Source organism: Mustela putorius, unplaced genomic scaffold (assembly GCF_011764305.1).
Source record: "Mustela putorius furo isolate JIRA1106 unplaced genomic scaffold, ASM1176430v1.1 tig00003927_pilon_pilon_pilon, whole genome shotgun sequence".
In the NCBI taxonomy this organism is placed as follows: domain Eukaryota; kingdom Metazoa; phylum Chordata; class Mammalia; order Carnivora; family Mustelidae; genus Mustela; species Mustela putorius.
The window spans coordinates 6,233,182-6,252,643 of record NW_025422072.1 but is presented as its reverse complement, the minus strand read 5'-3'; the positions used below and the strand labels follow the sequence as shown (position 1 = coordinate 6,252,643).

At 34.5% G+C, this 19,462-nt stretch overlaps 1 protein-coding gene across 1 annotated transcript in view; it reads right to left on the bottom strand.

The window, feature by feature from the left end:
- Positions 1-19,462, bottom strand: part of LOC101670523 (eyes shut homolog) — an 858,786-nt gene that overhangs the window by 735,085 nt on the left and 104,239 nt on the right. The window lies entirely within an intron of this gene.

Genomic DNA, 19,462 nt, shown 5'->3' with positions numbered 1-19,462 from the left:
AGAAAATGAAGAATGAACTAAGACAAAAGTTAGCAGAAGGAAAGAAATAACAGATTATAGCAGTAATAGATGAAATAGAAAAACGATAAAAAGATTTAAAAAAAACTAAGATTTGATTCCATGAAAAAATAACTAAAATTAATAAATGTTTAGCTAGACGAAATAAGTGGAGGTGGGGAAGAAGCCCAAATATATTAAATTATGAATGAGGAGATATTACAACTTACACCATACAAATAGAAATATCATAATAGACTACTAGAATAATTATATGAAAAATTGAAAAATGTAAAATAAATGGATAAATTCCTAGAAACATATAACTGACCAAGACTGAATCATAAAGAAACTAAAAATTTGAACAGAGAGAGAGAAAGGAGATTGAGTCAGTAATCAAAAACCTCCCAAAAAAGAATTTACCAGTACCAGATGGAATCAATCATGAATTTTTAAAAAACTTCTAAAGAACTAATACCAATTCTTCCAAATGTCTTCCAAAAAATAAAAGAGAAGGAAACACTCTCAAATTCATTTTATGAGGCCAGCATTATCCTCTCATACCAAAACCAGACTAAGACACTATATTTAAAGAAAACTACAGGCCAATATCTTAATGAGTATTGATACAAAATATCTAAACACAGTATTAGCAAGTTCAACAGCACTTTAGAAGATAATACACCACTGATCAGGTAGAATTCATGTTGGGGGTACAAGGATGGTTCAATATATGCAAATCAATAAATGTTATATACAACATGAATAAAATGCATGATAAAAATAATACAGTGATCACAATAGATGCATGGGAGGTATTTAATAAAATTCAACATCTATTTATGTTAAAAACTCTCAACAAAGTGGATATAGAAGAAATGTATCTCAACATAGTAAAAACCATACATGAGAAGCACATAGCTAATGTCATATTCCATGGTAAAAGTTTGAAAGCTCTTCTGCTAAGATCAGGAAAAAGACAAGGTTGCCTACCCTCACCATTCTCATTTAAGAAATTACTAGAAGTCTTAGCTAGAGCATTTAGATAATAAAAAGAATTAAGAAGCATTGAAATTGGAAAAAAAAGTAAATTTATATGTCTGTTCACAGATGACATGATCTTATATGTATTAAAAAATTCTAAAAACTTAGGAATAATAATCAAATGAATTAAAGTTGTAGGATACAAAATCAACATATGAAAATCAGTTGTGTTTCTATACACTAAAAAGGAATTATCTTAAGAAATAAAGCATTTACAATAGTGCCAAAAGAAGATACTCAGTAATAAATTTAACCAAGAAGATGAAAGATCTGTATGCTAAAAACTATGACATAGATGAAAGAAATTGAAGACGACACAATAAGTGGAAAGATATTTTATATATATGTATATATGTATATTACTATGTTTGATGGAATTGCTGAGTTCCTTAATTTTATTTTTTTGCATAAATTTTTCTCTCTTTTGTTCAGCTTGATTACTTTCTATTACTCTGTCTTCTAGGTCATCATTTAATTCCTATGCTTGCTTCTTCCAGACTTCCATTCATTCCATGAAGTGTGTTTCTGATTTCAGTTTTGAGCCCTTTGTCTCTGCTATCATTTTTTATCTGTGTCAAGGGTCTCACTGATGTCCTCCAATCTTCTCTCAATTCCAATGAGTATCTCCATATTTTTAAAAGATTAATTTATTTATCTTGTGAGAAAGAAAGAGAGAGAGAGAGGGAGAGGGAGAGAGATAGAGAGAGAGAGAGGAGGAGGGGCAGAAGGAGAGAAAGAGAATCTCAAGCAGACTTCCTGTTGAACATGGAGCCTGATTTGGAGCTCAAACTCACAACCCTGAGATCATGACCTGAGCAGAAATTAAGAGTCAGATGTCCAACCAACTGAGCCACCCAAGTGCCCCCAGTGAGCATCTTTGTAATCATTAGTTTAAATTTTCTATCAGGTATGTTATTTATATCTGTTTCACTTATATCTCTGACCCTGGCCTTGTTTTGCTTTTTCCTTTATGATAAATTTCTCTGTCCTATCATTTTTTTCTAAGTCTCTATACCTCTTTTGTTGTGTTAGAAAAGTCAGTACATTGCCTGTTCTTGAGAGTGATGGCCTTAGGAAGAAGAGGTCCTGTAGCAGCATGCTGTGTAATGTCCCCCATTTCAGAGAGCCTAGTGCTTCTGGGAGTGTCTACAATGTGTGCTGCATGTGCTTTGTTGTTGTTCTTGGCCACTTTATCCTTCAGACCAGTCATCTGGAGAGCTCTCTTTTTGTCTGTTGTGGGAAGCATTTAGTCCCTGACCTGAATGTGGTGCATTTTACCTAGGTGTGCTCTGGTCTGTGAAATGAGACCAGTCACCATTGCAGCTGGAACCACAGCTACACACAACTTCCATGTCAAGAGACACTCATGATGTGAGTAAGGATTTGGATCAGTCTTCTGGGAGAGGAGTACTGTGCTGGGACCAAGTAAAGCAAGACTGGGAAGGACAGTCCACCAGATCACTGGATGGGGGTGGCGGTGGGAGCACATGGGGAGTAGGAGTGGGGAGGGTTGGGTGTAACCAAGTAAGGTAGAGTGTAGGCACGGTGCTGTTCAAACATCTGACCCTGTGCTTATGCTGAGGGGCAGGGGAATGAAATGTTATAGGCCAGTTCCTTTGTTCCTAGAGAGATCTCTTTGTGAACTATGACTCTCTGGCATGTGCTTGAGGGTGAGCAAATAACCTCCCCATGGTGTGAGGCATGCCTAAGGGCACTCTTCACATCACTATTTCCACACGGTATGTTCCTACTGTTTTCCCTATCTTTTCTTCAAGTGCAGCACAATGCCTTTCAGGATCTATCCCAGTTAAGCCCCTGACCTTTACAACTCTAGGCTTTAAGTCCTGCTGATCGCCAGAAGTCACAAAATTTGGCCGCTTTTGATTTCAAAGCCAACTGCTATGAGGATTCCTTTTTCTCATGAGCTCCCATGTGAATTAGTCTGTCTCTTGCCCTTCTCCATGACCCTGGCTCCCTTCCCACTGAAAGGATCAAGATTAGTTTTTCTCCCTAAACCTGTCTCCGGACTTGCAGCCCTCATTGATGTAAACTCTTTTCTAACTTATTTGGGGAGTTTGCTCTGTCAGGTTTCAGGGCAATTCCTGAGGTATTCAGGATGGTTTGATAGTTACTGAGTTGCATTCATGGGATGGGGTGAGCCTGGGGTTCTTTTACTCCACTATCTTCCAACTTCTCCCTCTCTTCCCATTCTTAAACATATAGATTTTGTAAAATCATTTTACATCAGTCTTCTATGTCAGTATGGATAAACTGTAATATTCTCCAAGGCTATCCTGTTTCCTAACATATTTATTCCCTCTGAAGGACTTTCGTTTTTAGATCTCTCAAATACACTGTCTATTATTAAACTCCTATCATTGCTTTAAACTAAGTGAAGAAAATTAGAAAGTGCATGGAAAATCTTCAAAGAGTGAAGTGATTCTTTTATGTTCAATCAGTTCCAAAGAACTATGAAAATAATCTGATTATCTTTGCTCCTAAATCAACTTCTGGCTATTGGGCTAAAAAGAATTTAACTAAGACACTAAACCATAGTGATAGTCTCTTGCACATTTTTTTGGCCTTGAACGCCAAATTATATGCAATTTCAGGAATGTATTTGACAGTCTGAGAGAGAGAGAAGAAATGGTTATCTTTATCATTTACAGTAATGTTAAAATTCTTTTTTTTAAATTTGTTATCTTCAACTTTCTTTCACAGACTAGGTAACATTCATTTGTCTTAGCCTGTTATCAAACAAATGACTGGAAAATCAAACTCCCTATTAAAATTTTCATCCCAGCTAAATCCCAGTGAAATTTCTTATAATAGCAGTATATCATTAAATAAAACAATTGTTTAATTAATTAAACAGCTTCAGTTTTATTTTTCAATTAACATATTCATTCTAGAGTTTTTTGGCTATAGTTAAATTTCACCTTTTCTGGAGAAAGAAAAAACTCTCAACTCCTTTAAAAATGTATAAATTTTGTTTCCACAGATTTTTAATTTTCCAGCTGATGCTGTTTTTTGGGGTGTAATCAGACATATTTGATAAGGTTGCCATACCAGGAAGAATACATTCTTAACAGACTGAATGGCTAAATTTTTTTTTTTTAACTTGCATAAGTAATGGAAGAAATAACTTAATATGTACTCATTTATTTGTTTTAATACAAGTCAATGTAACATTTTGTTACATTACTTGAACTCAATTGTAGTTAACATTTTGCTATTTAACTAAATATTTAAATTAAATATCTGTGTAAATATCTTCTCCATCTGTAAATATGTGTGTGTATCTTAGTTTTTCCTGTATTATTTTTTTAATTTAATTTTATTTTTTTTCAGTGTTCCAAAATTCGTTGTTTTTGCACCACACCCAGTGCTCCATGCAATATGTGCCCTCCTTAATACCCACCACCATGCTTACCCAACCCCCCAACCCACCACCCCTCCAAAACCCTCAGTTTGTTTCTCAGAGTCCACAGTCTCTCATGGTTCATCTCCCCCTCCGATTTCCCCCCACTCACTTCTCCTCTCCATCTCCTGGTGTATTCTGTGTTATTCTTTATGCCCCACAAGTAAGTGAAATCATGTGATAATTGACTCTCTCTGCTTGACTTATTTCACTCAGAATAATCTCTTCCAGTCCCAACCATGTTAATATAAAAGTTGGGTATTCATCCTTTCTGATGGAGGCATAATACCACATTGTATGTATGGATCATATCTTTTTTTAAAATTTTTTAATTTGGGGGGCGCCTGGGTGGCTCAGTGGGTTAAGCCTCTGCCTTCGGCTCTGGTCATGGTCTCAGGGTCCTGGGATTGAGCCCCACATCTGGCTCTCTGCTCAGCAGTGAGCCTGCTTCCCCCTCTCTCTGCCTGCCTCTCTGCCTACTTGTGATCTCTCTCTCTCTTTCTGTCAAGTAAATGAATAAAATCTTTAAAAAAATTTTTTTTAATTTTTTTAATATTTCTTTTCAGTGTTCCAGAGTTCATTGTTTATGCACACACCCAGTGTTCAATGCAATACTTGCCCTCCATAATACCCACCACCAGGGTCACCCAACCTCCCACAGCCACCTCCCCAAAACCCTCAGTTTCTCTCTCGAAGTCCACAGTCTCTTATGGTTTGTCCCCCTATCCAATTTCCCCCAACTCACTTCTCTTCTCCATGTCCTCCGTATTATTCTTTATGATCCACAAATAAGTGAAACCATATGATAATGACTCTCTCTGCTTGGCTTATTTCAATCAACATTAACTCTTCCAGTCCCATGCACGTTGATACAAAAGTTGGATATTCATCTTCTGATGGAGGCATAATACTCCACATCTTCTTTATCCATTCATCTGTTGAAGGGCATCTTGGTTCTTTCCACACAGTTTGGTAACTGTGGCCATTGCTGCTATGAACATTGGGGTACAGATGGTCCTTCTTTTCACTACATCTGTATCTTTGGGGTAAATATCCAGTAGTGCAATTGCAGGATCATAGGGTAGCTCTGTATTTAATTTCTTAAGGAATCTCCTCACTGTTTTCCAAAGTGGCTGCACCAATTTGCATTACCACCAACAGTGTAAGAGGGCTCCCCCTACTTCCCATCCTCTTCAACTCATGTTTTTTATGGTCCTGTTAATATTGGCCATTCTAAATGGTGTAAGGTAGTATCTCAATGTGGTTTTGATTTGAATCTCCCTGATGGCTAATGATGATGAACATTTTTTCATGTGTCTGTTAGCCATTTGTATGTCTTCTTTGGGGAAGTGTCTGTTCATGTCTTCTGCCCATTTTTTGATGTGATTATCTGTTTTGTTTATTTTGAGTTTGAAGAGTTCTTTATAGATCTTGGATATCAGCCCTTTGTCTGTAGTGTCATTTGTGAATATTTTCTCCTATTTGGTGGTTTGCCTCTTTGTTTTGTTGACTGTTTTCTTTGCTGTGCAGAAGCTTTTGATCTTGCTGAAGTTCCAAAAGGTCATTTTCACTTTTGTTTCCCTTGCCTTTGGAGACGTGTCTTGAAAGAAGTTGCTGTGGCCAATGTCAAAGAGGTTACTGCCTATATTCTCCTCTAGGATTTTGATAGATTCCTGCCTCACGTTGAGGTCTTTGATCCATTTTGAATTTATCGTTGTGTATGGTGTAAGAGAATAATCAAGTTTCATTTTTCTATACATAGCTGTACAATTTTCCCAGCACCATTTATTGAAGAGACTGTTTTTTCCACTGTATATTTTTTCCTACTTTGTCAAAGATTATTTGACCATAGAGTTAAGGGTCCATATCTGGACTCTCTACTCTGTTCCACTGGTTTATGTGTCTGTTTTTGTGCCAGTACCATGCTGCCTTGCTGATCACAGCTTTGTAGTAAATCTTGAAATCAGGCAATATGATGCTCCGACTTTTGCTTTTCTTTTTCAATATTTCCTTAGCAATTTGGGGTCTCTTTGGGTTCCATACAAATTTTAGGGTTGTTTGTTCCAGCTTTTTGAAAAATGCCAGTGGAATCTTGATTGGGATGGCACTGAAAGTATAGATGGCTCTAGGCAGTATAGACATTTTAACAATGTTTATTCTTCTGATCCATGAGCGTGGAATGCTCTTCAATCTTTTTGTGTCTTGTATTATCTTTATAATCAATTCTTACATCACTGATTTTACTTTTTATATCTAGCAACTTAAATCTTAAATGTTTTCCCAATTGAGCCACTGAATATATTTTCACAAATGGGTAGATATGGGTAGAAGGCTTTAACCCTTGGTCCTCATAAAAGAAATAAAACTGGACCATATTAAAAATATTAAAATTCACTGTGACATCTTCTTTTGGGGGTGATTCTAGATAATTTTATAATTCCTTCAGGTCTTTCTTATAGTTACCTTTTTAATCAGTAGTTTTAATGAGGAAATTAGGGATAATGTGCTTCTATGGGTCAATTTGGTTCATTTTAAAAGTTCAGCTCAATCACCTTGGATAACACCACTGAGTTCTCAAAATCATTACTAAAGAGATAGAATAGAATTAAAAAGAAGTGGTTGTCTAATTAGAACTTTGCAGAGTAAGTGTAAGAGAGGCATCTAGTTTTTAAAACTGAAATTTAACTTATGTATCCTGATTTTTATATTCACTGTTCAAATGAGAAGAGTAATTTTAATTTTCTTTGCAAAAAAATTTAACTAGGTGACAGTCCATATTAAGCCTTTTTGTTACAGTTATGTAATTAAACTTTGCACCTCATTGTAAAGAGTTCTAGTCATCAGCATCTTGTCAGAAGAATTTTTGTAAATTAAGAAAGATTGCTTGCAAAAACATGCTAACTTTGTGAAGGGTGTCTAGAAAGATAAAGAATTAGGACTTAAGGTGATTACCAGGCTGAGAAAAATTGGTAAGTGACAAAGAATTGGTGAAGCAAATGCCTTTCTGTATTCTCATAACAGATGTAAGAATGATTAGGGATTGACCCAGATTTGCTAACAGTAAACCTATTCAAAATACAATGGCAACAACCAAGAAATATACTGCCACTTTTATTCTCTTAGGACCTAAAAGATTCCTCTTGTGACCATTCATCTGCATGCAATTCTCATTCCCTGAATTTTTCTGTCCAGTTTTAGATTCAGGTAAGGAAAGATTATGAAGAGCTAGTGAAGGAGGTAGGAAATATATTTAACTTTAAGTATATATTTAAGTATACTTAAGTATGCTTAGGGCCTGTTTGTATCTCTTGCTGTCAGTTTGAGGAAATAAACCTTCCTTTTTTTCTTTCTCCAAATTTCTCTTTAAATTCAAGTTAGTTAACATACAACATTATACTGGTTTCAGGTGGAGAAATTAGTGATTCATCGCTTACATATAAACACCCAGTGCTCAGAACAAATGTCTTCCTTAATACCCCATTACCTATTTAACCCATTCTCATGCCCACTTCCCCTCCAGTAACCCTCAGTTTTTTTTCCTCCATAGTAAGGTCTGTTTCTTCATTTGCCTCTCTTTTTTGCCCCCTATGTTCATTTGTTTTATTTCTTAACTTTTCACATATGAGTGAAATCATATGGTATTTGTCTCTGACTAACTTATTTCACTTAGCATAATGCTTTCTAGATTCATCCACATCTTTGCAAATGGCAATATTTTATTCCTTTTTAATCCTTCCTTATATTTTTAGAAGGTATTATTTATTTATTTGAGAGACAGAGAGAGCACAAGCAGAGGAAGAAGCAGAGGGAGAGGGAGAAGCAGACTCCTCACTGAGCTGGGAGCTGGACATGGAGTTTGATTCCAGGACCTGGAGATTATGACCTGAGCCTAAGGCAGATGCTTGACCATCTGAGCCACCCAGGTACCCCTAATCCTTCCTTCCAATAGGTGGATACAATCATCAAACCTAAACTTTGAATGACTACTCTAAGGCATGAGATAGGACCATGAACTGTCTTGTTCAGCAGTATATGCTTAGGTAGAGAGTTTCTACAAAGTAGTTTTTCAATACATATTATTTCATTGAGAAAAACTAGTGACATGGCACAAATAAGAAGGCTACAAAACCTGAGATGAAAAAGAAGGGTAGAGACATTTTCTATAGAAACCCCTGACTAAGGCTTTCACCAAAACTTATTGTGGAAGAATAAAAGTTAGTTAACCCATGGGCCTCTGTGATTACCTGTCATTACATCTATTATCAAAATGTTGGCTGAATAGTACATTATATATGATGCTTTGTAGTGCTAATCACCTCATTTTTAATTAACACTTTCATTGGTTTCTTAGAGTGCTAGGTGAAACATTACTTCACAAATTGTTAATGATAATATCAGGATCATAGAGATTACAATTTATAAAAATTAGCTGTCCATATTGGGGAAGAATACGAGTTAAACAGTGTTCCACGTATAAACCAGCCTTGGTTCAATGCCTGTTATACTAGACAAGTAATTGATAGAACCCCATTTAATTCTCCAATGTATCCTGGTATGGATGATAAATTAGTAAATCACGTAAACATGCAGGATACATTAGCAGGGGCTATTCTTGTCTGAGTGAGTAATGGGAGAGCAAAATGTTAAAAGACAAGATCTCACTTTATGAGCATACCTGCTGTTTCCCTAAGTAGGTGACACATGGACCCACAGGCATGCCCACCATTTCAAAGTAAACACAGAATTTTAACCAATGAATGATGAGTCCACTTTTCCAATATACAGAGCCAACCAGTTATCTTGTTCTTTTTTTTTTCCTGACCTGCACTGATTCATCTATGTCAATTAGTTACAGACAGTCCTAAAACAAGAAATGGCCTCTAAGAATAAATCTAGGGTGACTTATTTTTGTATTTCATGTATATCTTTTTGAGAAGACCTATTATCATCCTTATATTTTCAAATTTACATATTCTGTTAAGGAGCTTCTCTACTCATTTTCAGCTAGCAAATTTTGGTGTTAAAAATGTTTCGTTGAAATCTCTATGTTTTCTTTCCCATTGCTGGTATAATAAATTACTATGACCCTAGCAGTCTAAAACATTTGTCTCTTCTATTTCTGAAGGTTGCAAGTCCAAAATCAGTCCTACTTGGATGGAGTCAAAGTTTCAAGAGGGCTAGCAGCTTCTGCAGGCTCTGAGGGGAGAATCAATTTCCTAGCATTTTTCACCTTCTGGTGGTTGCCTATATTCCTCAGTTAATGGGCAATTCCTATACTTTCAAAGAGAAACATTTCAGTCTCTGTTCCCATCATCACATCAATTTCTTGGTTTCAGACTCTTTCTATAGCCCTCTGATAAGAATCTTTGGGATCCACGATAAAATTATATCAAATCCTTGTCTTGATCACATCTTCAGAGTCTCTTTCTCCATGTAAGATAATATTGAGAGGCTCTTGGGAGTAGAACATGGCATATATGGGGTACCTTTATTCCCTCAACCATACTCTGGTTTCCCCAGAAAATGTTCATGAAAGCTATGCCTTCAGTTTATTTCACATCCACTTTTGATACCTCTTTTAAGGTATCTAACCTTAGCATATCTATAGATGTTATGGTTCTAACTCCTGCCAACAAGCACTTTGGGAAGAAAGTTCCTTCTTAGTGATTATAAATGTAATATGAATGAGATTCACATAAATAACCACACTTTTTTTTAAGGTTTTATGTATGTATGTGTTTATGTATGTATTTATTTATTTATTTGACAGAGAGAGACACAGCGAAAGAGGGAACAGAAGCAGGGGGAGTGGGAGTGGGAAAGGGAGAAGCAGGCTTGCCACCAAGCAGGGAGTCTGATGTGGGGCTCTATCCCAGGACCCTGGGATCATGACCTGAGTGGAAGGCAGACACTTAACGACTGAGCCACCCAGGCACCCCAAATAAACACACTTTTAAGAATTAAATTCACCAATGGGGGGTTTTCCTTAATTACAGGAGGCAAATTTTCAAATTGTAAAAACTTCATGAATTTTTTTTCTATTTATTTTTCTATTTCTTTTCTTTTTTTTTTTTAAATTTTTTTTATTTATTTGACAGAGAGAAATCACAAGTAGATGGAGAGGCAGGCAGAGAGAGAGAGAGAGGGAAACGGGCTCTCTGCTCAGCAGAGATGCGGGACTCGATCCCAGGACCCTGAGATCATGACCTGAGCCGAAGGCAGCGGCTTAACCCACTGAGCCACCCAGGCGCCCCTCATTTTTCTATTTCATTATCAATGAAGACCTATTGACACCTATAGATTTTCTAAGCTATATAAACTGTCCATATTTGTTTCCTTTAAATAGGAACATTTCAACTATTCACAGGATTGCACTAGTTTAGATTAAGTTGTGACTTCTTATACTTAAACTGTTTTCATTTACTTTATCACCTGATATAAAAACTCTGCTAAAAGTGGGCAAAAGAAATAATAAAATATATGCTTAAAACTCCCTCTATTCTTGCTTTTATAAATTGATAATAGTATAAAATAAAATAAAATAATTTTTTAATATATTCATCATTTAAGTTTATTCATTAGCTATTACATAGCTACTGATAATTATTATAATCACATATAAAATATGTGAAATTACAAAATTATTACTTATTATAAATCAATTAACGTACATATCTACTTTGGATCTAGAAGTGACATTGATGTAAAGTCTAATCTCTGAGTTCTTCTATTTTTGTCCCAGAGCTACTATTAAGACACCAGTATATTTTCTATACACAAAGTTCTTGACATATAATAGAATCTGTGTGGTAACTTTAATTTCTATTAATTCTTCAAAGATAGGAATACCTGTTGCTTTATTATTACTTACTAGGGAGGCAGTGTCAGAGGACTCAGATAATAAATAATATGTGAGCCCAACTTTTGGTAGAACCAAAAGTTCTACCTCTTTTTGTGACTAACAATGTAGAACAATAAAATCATTTAACAACTGGTTAAACATTAACCCTAGGAAATGTTTTTTCTTGAGTTCTTTGAAAAAATGTATTCCAAGTCAAAACATGTTGTTTGTGCTTGCTTATTTAAAATGTGCTTGTGATTCAAATGATTAAAATATATTGAAGAACTAAAATAAAGAAGTAACATATGCACAGGAAAAAGATTTAAAAGTTTAAAGCTACTGTGAGGACATTATTCTCTTTCAAGCATTATTTTAGGCAACAGTCAACTTCCCTACCAAAAGTCTGAACAGAAGCAGGATAAATTATCCACTTAATGAAGTAGACAGAGAAAGCCATTGAGAAATTTGTCTATGAAAAAGAGAGAAGAGAAAACGAATAACAATTACTGAGGTATAAGACATGGATCAGAAGATTATTGAAGTCGACCCTGATTATACAGCCTTCCTAAAGCTCCTTCAAGCATTTCAATGACTCTTTCATTTAGCCATTTTATGTTTAATAAATCTGGAATTCTGCTCCTGTTTCCCCCCTCCTTAAACACAAAGTAGAGAGAACTCATTCTCATCACATATTTCAAGCTACTTAACCTCCAAATTTTTTCAACTAAATGTTCAATAACATAAATAATAAGAAAAATTCAAACAAATTTGGGGTGCCTGGGTGGCTCAGTCAGTTAAGTATCTGCCTTTGGCTCAGCTCATGATCTCAGGGTCCTGGGATCTAATCCCTCATCAAGCCTCTTGCTTAGCAGGGAGTCTGGCTCTCTGTCTCCTTCTGCCTTTCTCCCAGGTCATATGCTCTCTCTCTCTTTCTCTCTCAAATAAATAAATAAAATATTTTTAATTAATTTTTTATTTTTTTTAAACATATATTTTTATCCCCAGGGGTACAGGTCTGTGAATCACCAGGTTTACACACTTCACAGCACTCACCAAGGCACATACCCTCCCCAATGTCCATAATCCCACCCCCTTCTCCCAAATCCCCAAAATTCAAACAAATTTAATCTAAGTCAGTAAGTATTTCAGAGGGAAGGATTGAGAAGTAGAGTCTGTGACCTACCAGCATGTATACCTCTTTCTGAACTTAAAGTAATTAATCTATTCCCAACAAAGGAAGAAAAAGAATAAGAAAGCAATTTGACTTAACCAACTCTATGTACCTAACTCAGTTGCAGGGTCCACATAAACTAGAAAAAAGTCTCAGTTTATAATGCTATCTTATGCTAGGGATCTGCTAGTTCGAGACAAAAGTTTCTCTTCTTTAAGTCTGGGGTTCTTTAACTTTCATGAAGACTGTTTTTCTTTCTGGGCACAGGTTTTACTATTCTCCAACTTATACGGCCTAACTTTCCTAAGTCAGTTTTCTCAACCACAGCAGTACAGATATTTGGACCTGATATTTCTTTGTTGTAGGGGGCTGTCATGTGCATTGCAGGATGTGTAGCAGCTGTTATTAGCAGATTCAATCTCTATTTGTGACAACCACAAATGTCTCTAGACACTGACAAGTACCCCCCAGGGTGGGGGGGGGCAAAAATTACACTTGGTTGCTTCAGGGATCTGTTGTATCTGACTTTACCTATTCTTTTACAGAGATGTCTCTTAGATCTCACCATTATGGCACTATCCATCCATTCTCCAAATCTCAAGAAAAGTCTCAGGATTTTTAAAGAATGAACAAATTGCCATATTTTTCTCATTGAGGGTACAATTACAAGGAACTTTTAGTAGCTTAGAATACTTATGGGTCAGTATGAAATAGTTTCAACTTTTCTGTTCAACTTAGGCTTCTGCAGCAGATCATAGTGTAAACATTAGTTTTTTTTGTTAATTTTGTATATGTGTACAAACTAATATTTTGAGTGTCTAAAACATATTTAGCTTCCAATGTCCCTTTCTTTGATAAGTTGAACTTTACAATTTTTTACATTAAAAAAAAGCAACACTGAGGGGTCTTTTATGTATCATGTAATTCTTTCCATCTTCACCAGATATACCTCTCCCCAAATTCCATGTCGAGGAAGCACTGACTACCCACTACTAAGAGAGAGGTTTCCTGTTGCTCAGTTTATGGAGTCTGTGCTCTTCCTACATGGAAGCATCCTTCCAAAGAGTTTCGTATCTGCTTCACTTGCCATGACTTGTCTCTGATGAAATTTTACTGCCTTTTCTGGAAGAAGGGTAGTTTTGTATAAAGAAACAAAGACATCTACCTACATAAAACTTAAATTCAGCCTAATCTACATGTATAGACAATGGAAAAGATAATGTGAAGAATTATACTGTTATCTGGGAAACTAGATAACAATGATTGTTAAGAAGGAACTAAAAAAAGGAGATGACATGTGTGAGCCAGAAATGAGGATTTAACATTTTCAATTGGGTGCCTATGAAAGAACTCACTGAAAGGGTAAACATTTGAGAAAATACCTAAACAGAAAGGAGAACCCAACAAACCAGAATTTGGATCAAAATCTTCAAGATAAAGGCCCTGGTTTCTTCTAGAAACTTTGAGGGCACTGTTGCTATTTTACTGTGAGCTAGAAGGAATATGTTTCACATTGAGCCTCTAGGTAAATGCTTACCTGATCTAGCCCTTGAAAAGTCTAAGTATGTGAGCCTTCAAATTACTGTGTGTGTGTGTGTGTATGTGTATACTTGCACACGTGTGCATGCATGCGTGAGCTTGAGAGAGAGAAAGATTGAAAGAGAGAGAGAGAGATTCTGTTTAGATTTTCTGTTGTTGCAACTAAAATTTTAAACCTCTAACTCCTACCCCAAATGCAAATTGTATTCATATGGAATTCTAATTTGAGCTTTACTTCTTTCAGTGTTCAGTGTGAGTTTGCATAAGTCACGCTTTCTGAAAATTATTGTAAAAAAAAAAAAAAGATTTAACTAGAGGATGGAAATAGAAAAGAGGAATGAAACAGATGGTAAAGTTAAACTAGATGAGTTTTAAAATTTTGGTTTTTTGTTGGTTCCCCAGTGAAATCTTATAGGAAACTTAAAAAGATGAGATAAAACATAAACTGCTTTCTTATATCTGCATCCCTGAACCGGTTATAAAGAAGAGAACCAAAGGAGTTGTGTATAAAGCTCTCACGGTATTTTCTTTGATTATATAAAAAACATCAGTCAACAATTCTGTCATAACATCAGGAAGTTATAAAATATTTGGATTTCTGGCACAGGCCATAAATTGTGGTCCTATGTATAATATTTATTAAAATGAAATTAAATTTATTAGTAAATCATTGAAACTCTAAGGAAAATAAATCCTGAATCATTGCTATGAGACAATGTAAATAGCATTTAATTGCAGTGTCTATATTTTTAGTTTTTTGTGTGCATAATATCAATCTTATTTTTAAATTTAGTAACTAATTTATTCATTTTTATAAACATAAAAATGACAATAAGAACAGTGCTTTCCCTTTTTTCACTATGAGTTTGAGCTCTTAATTTTTTTCAGTGATTTATTTTTGGTGATTCTTAGAAATCTGACTCTCATTTGGAAAGTAACAATTGTTTTATCATGGGGGCTATTTATATTATTAATATTGAGATTAATATTGACATTGTGAAAGTGCTCGATTAGAAATTCCTCATCACAATTTCAATGAGAAAGTTCAGCATCCTTCTGCCACTTTAATTATAGCAAAAATGAATTTAAAAAAGGCGAATTTAACTCATGATGAAGAGCATGGCTCAGAATTAATAAGGTTCTGACCTACACTTTTTTTACCCCAATATTGTCCATCATGTTGCATTTAATTTAAACTTCCTAATCTTAAAATGATTATGGAATATGTTTTATCCTTTATAATACTTCAATTAAATGTATATTCAAAAGAAATAAATCTTTTTTTCTGATAATAATTTTGGTCTAATCCTCTTAACAGGAGTAAGCCACTATCTCTATTTTGCTGGTTTGTTGGTTTATTCCTTTTAGCCGATACTATGCCTACCTGTACAATACAAATATCATCCAGGCTCCACTGGCCAACACAACTCTGGTTAACCTTGGTGTTAAGTTACATCTGGATTTCACCTCAGAGCCTCTCTGTGATTCCCTAAGCCATTCTGCCCCATGATTCTCTGTGTCTCCTTGCTTCCCTGTCCCTCTGTGTATTAACTTGTCCCTAGACTACATAGATCACAGGCCTCAGATACTTCACTCTTTCCATTAGGCCAATTCAAATACATAGGGAACATTTACATTTATTAAAAAATGGCAAAGCCCTGAGTGATTATGGGTACGGGCAAATCAGAAACTACATTAACTTTGTGCCATCTAACTGGTTCCGCCTATCCCCTGTACTTCTTACTGTCTGGAAAAACCTGGGCCTTTGATACAAAACCTTTCATGATGTCTGAACACCCTGGGAGGTGGAACCCAATCGATAATCTCTGTGGGAGTAGTGCTGCCATGCCTGTTGACCATTCCCATAGCACAGGAAATGCATATTTTATTTTGTTACAAGTAGATAAATACCTTATATATATACATCGAAAATCAAATTACAGTTAGAGTAATATAGCCATTTTTCATCAGCTATTTTGATCTGAGTATTTTCTAAATATCACAATACACCTGAAAAACATAGTCCAAATTATATGCAAATTCTATTATAGGGACACATAATATTTAAGCTATTCTTGCTTAATTTGATTGCTTCTATTCTAAAATAAACAATAATATAGTGAATATTTTCTACACATGTTTAATATAATTTTGTTTTCTTACTTCAGGTATTTCTAGATATTGAATTATTACAGATGAAAAAACTTTAGGTATATACTCTAAAATGCCAACTGGTGGTCCTATTTTCCCTGAATACATGTGAAAATACTGTTGCATTAAATATGTATAGTTTTGTGCAGAAATATAAAATGGTTTTATTGCAGAAATATAAAATGGTATTTCCATATTGACTTAAATGATATTTCACTGATTTGAACATGTTAAAATTGTGATTATTTTCCATTTGTATTTTTTATCTAAATATTATTTATAAAAATCTACTGTTGAAACTTGTTTCTTTTTTCTTTAAAAAAATGACTGATATACATATAATATTGCATGAGATAACAAATACGCCCCACTATGACAGGGTGTTTTTAATTTGTGACAAGCAAGTTGGGATGCCTGGGTGGCTCAGTGGTTTAAAGCCTCTGCCTTTGGCTCAGGTCATGATCCCAGGGTCCTGGAATCAAGCTCCACATCTGGCTCCCTGCTGTGCAGAGAGCCTGCTTCCTTCTCTCTCTCTGCCTGCCTCTCTGCCTCCTTGTGATTTCTGTCTGTCAAATAAATAAATCAATCTTTTAAAAAAAATATTTTTGTGGCAAGCAATCAAGGGTCAAGGTGCTCAGTTAGGACATAGAGCTGAAGTGAAAATAGTAATATTCAAGCCTTTATTCACTTACTGCCACAGTGCCACCAACAGGAACAAAGAGGGACCAGGCATTTTTCCCCCTAAGGAACTACATGAGGCAAGAGCCAGTGAATGAAACACAGATGGGGGAACCCTCTCATTGCTAAGGAGGCTTAAAAAAAAAGCTCTTGACTCTTTATATGGATTTGGTGGGGAGGTAGAGAAAGAGGGCTAGGAGAGGAGAAGTTTTAAGTCAATGTAGAGAAATGTGGCTCAGTCAAGGCCCCTTCTATAAAGACGTCTCCATGGAGGCACATGGGAAATGGCCCAGCTATGGCCCTCTGCTCCCCCATAATGAAAAAGGCCTCTGAATAAGGTACATGTGTTGTTGAGAAGAATAAATAATCTGCAACTGTTTTGTGTGACATTTTGTAGTCATTCAGGTAAGTGGATTGACAGTACCATTCACATTTTGTATATCCTTACTGATTCTCTGTCAAATTATTCCACCAATTACTGAAAGGGAAGTATTCATATCTCCACTATAATTGTACTTTTACTTATTCCTCTTTTGGATTATGTCAGTTTCTGGTTCATATATTTTGAATCTCTTTTATTACATGCATAAGTCAGTATGATTAGTTGACCAAGTCCTTCATCTCTGATAGTTCCTGATATTGAAATCTGCCTTATTAATAAAACTACACCAGTAATTATTTTGTCTATTTTTTATATATCTCTCTCATTATTTTACTTTCAATATGTCTCTATCTTTTTAAATAAAATGAGTATCTTTTAAACATTTGAGTTTTGTTTCATGTACCATTAATAATCTCGGTGTATTAACTGAAGTGTTAATCAATTTACATTTATTGTGACTCTGGGTATAGTTGAATTTAAGTATATCATTTTGCTTGCCTTATGCCTGCTCTGTTCATCTTCCCTCTGAATATAAATATATTTTTTTTCTCCACATAAGAGAAGAGATAGTTCAAATCTCTTCCTAAAATATTATAGTTCATCATATCATCTCTTTGAAATTGGTTGATATATTCAAAAGTTAATAATGCAAACATCAGAGTAGAAAAACAAATATCAGTTAAAAATTCCAAAAATGCATTTTATATTTATATGCTAAGAATAATTTAAATATAATATATATTTTATTTTCTTTAACATGTCACATTGAACTTAAGTATCATAAAAAGTTAAAAAGTAATATTAATTCCCACTATCCATAACCATTACACAATCTGAACAATATATTTGTATATATATTAAACTTAAATTAAATCAACTGAAATATAAACTATTTCACAACTTCAGTACAGCCATAACTAGGATTATTAATCAGTAGGGAAAAGCATATTTTTGAAAAAATATTATAGTGTTAAAAATATTAGTAATGCACATTATCTCATCATCACCTAAATTTTATCCCAGTGAGAAAGCCAATAGCATTTCCTTCTTGCTAACATTTTATCTAGTAGAAGTCATTAAACCTAAAGTAGAATTACAGAAAAAGCAGATTTGGCAAGTTAATGGTAACCCCAGTCAAGTTCCTTAAAAAGAAATTAAAACTGAATTTAGAGTCAGTAACATAGATAATTGTTAAGACACTAGAACAGGTCAGGTTTTCCAGGGAGAAATCATGGTGGAGGAAGAGAAATTTAAAAACAAAAGTCAGAAATAAATTCTCAGAGACTATCCCAAGTCAACACAGAAACCAAAACTCAAAACTGAATAGTCTATTGTAAGAGAAATTTGAACGAAAGCAGGAAAGACATTTCAATTAGACCATCTCCTCTTAAGGAAAGGGTAAATATATCTTAAAGGAAAAAGAGATGCTAGTACATTCTTTATACTGAAAGTTGATATGATAGTATTTAGAAGTATTGAGTTCTAGAGTTGCTTGGAGTACATTTAAATCTAGCTTCATCTATCCTTACCAATATGTATGAATTTACGAAAATATTAAAGACTCAATAGACATTTTAATTTTCTATAAAATGGAATGGTATTTATGTGAAGAGCAAATGAAGACCATATATTACATGTTATAATATCAACATTTTACTGTGAAAGAAACATTGTGTTCTTATCCTGTATCTTATCCTATATGTTCTTGCATAGTAACATATTATATTTTAACATATTATATTTTAGCATACGTTTCCAGAAATATACACAGAAATTTGTCCATGATTCATTCCATAAATTGACTTTTCATTACTTTAAAAACATTTTATTAAAATATTTTATATTAGAGAAAACGATAAAATGAATTCCATAATTCTACTGTCATTATTTGCCAAAAGTTTTAAGAAATACAGCATCATAAATTGATTAGAATTTCCTTCTGTACTCTCACTGATCTTTTCCCCAGCTGTCTCTTTATAGAGAGCCCTTCTAGTAAAGCCAGTGTGTATATTTCTGATATATGCATTTATACTTTAGCTATATGTCAGTCATAGAAAATATGGACTTTCTTGTGTTTAAAAAATTAATCATTATCAGACTATCTACCTATGTTAGTCTTCGATAAGATTTTAAAATTCAACATTATGTTTTGATATTTAAAAGTATTACTAAATGTAGCTATTGTTCACTCATTTTTTTTTCAAAGATTTTATTCATTTATTTGACAGACATAGAACA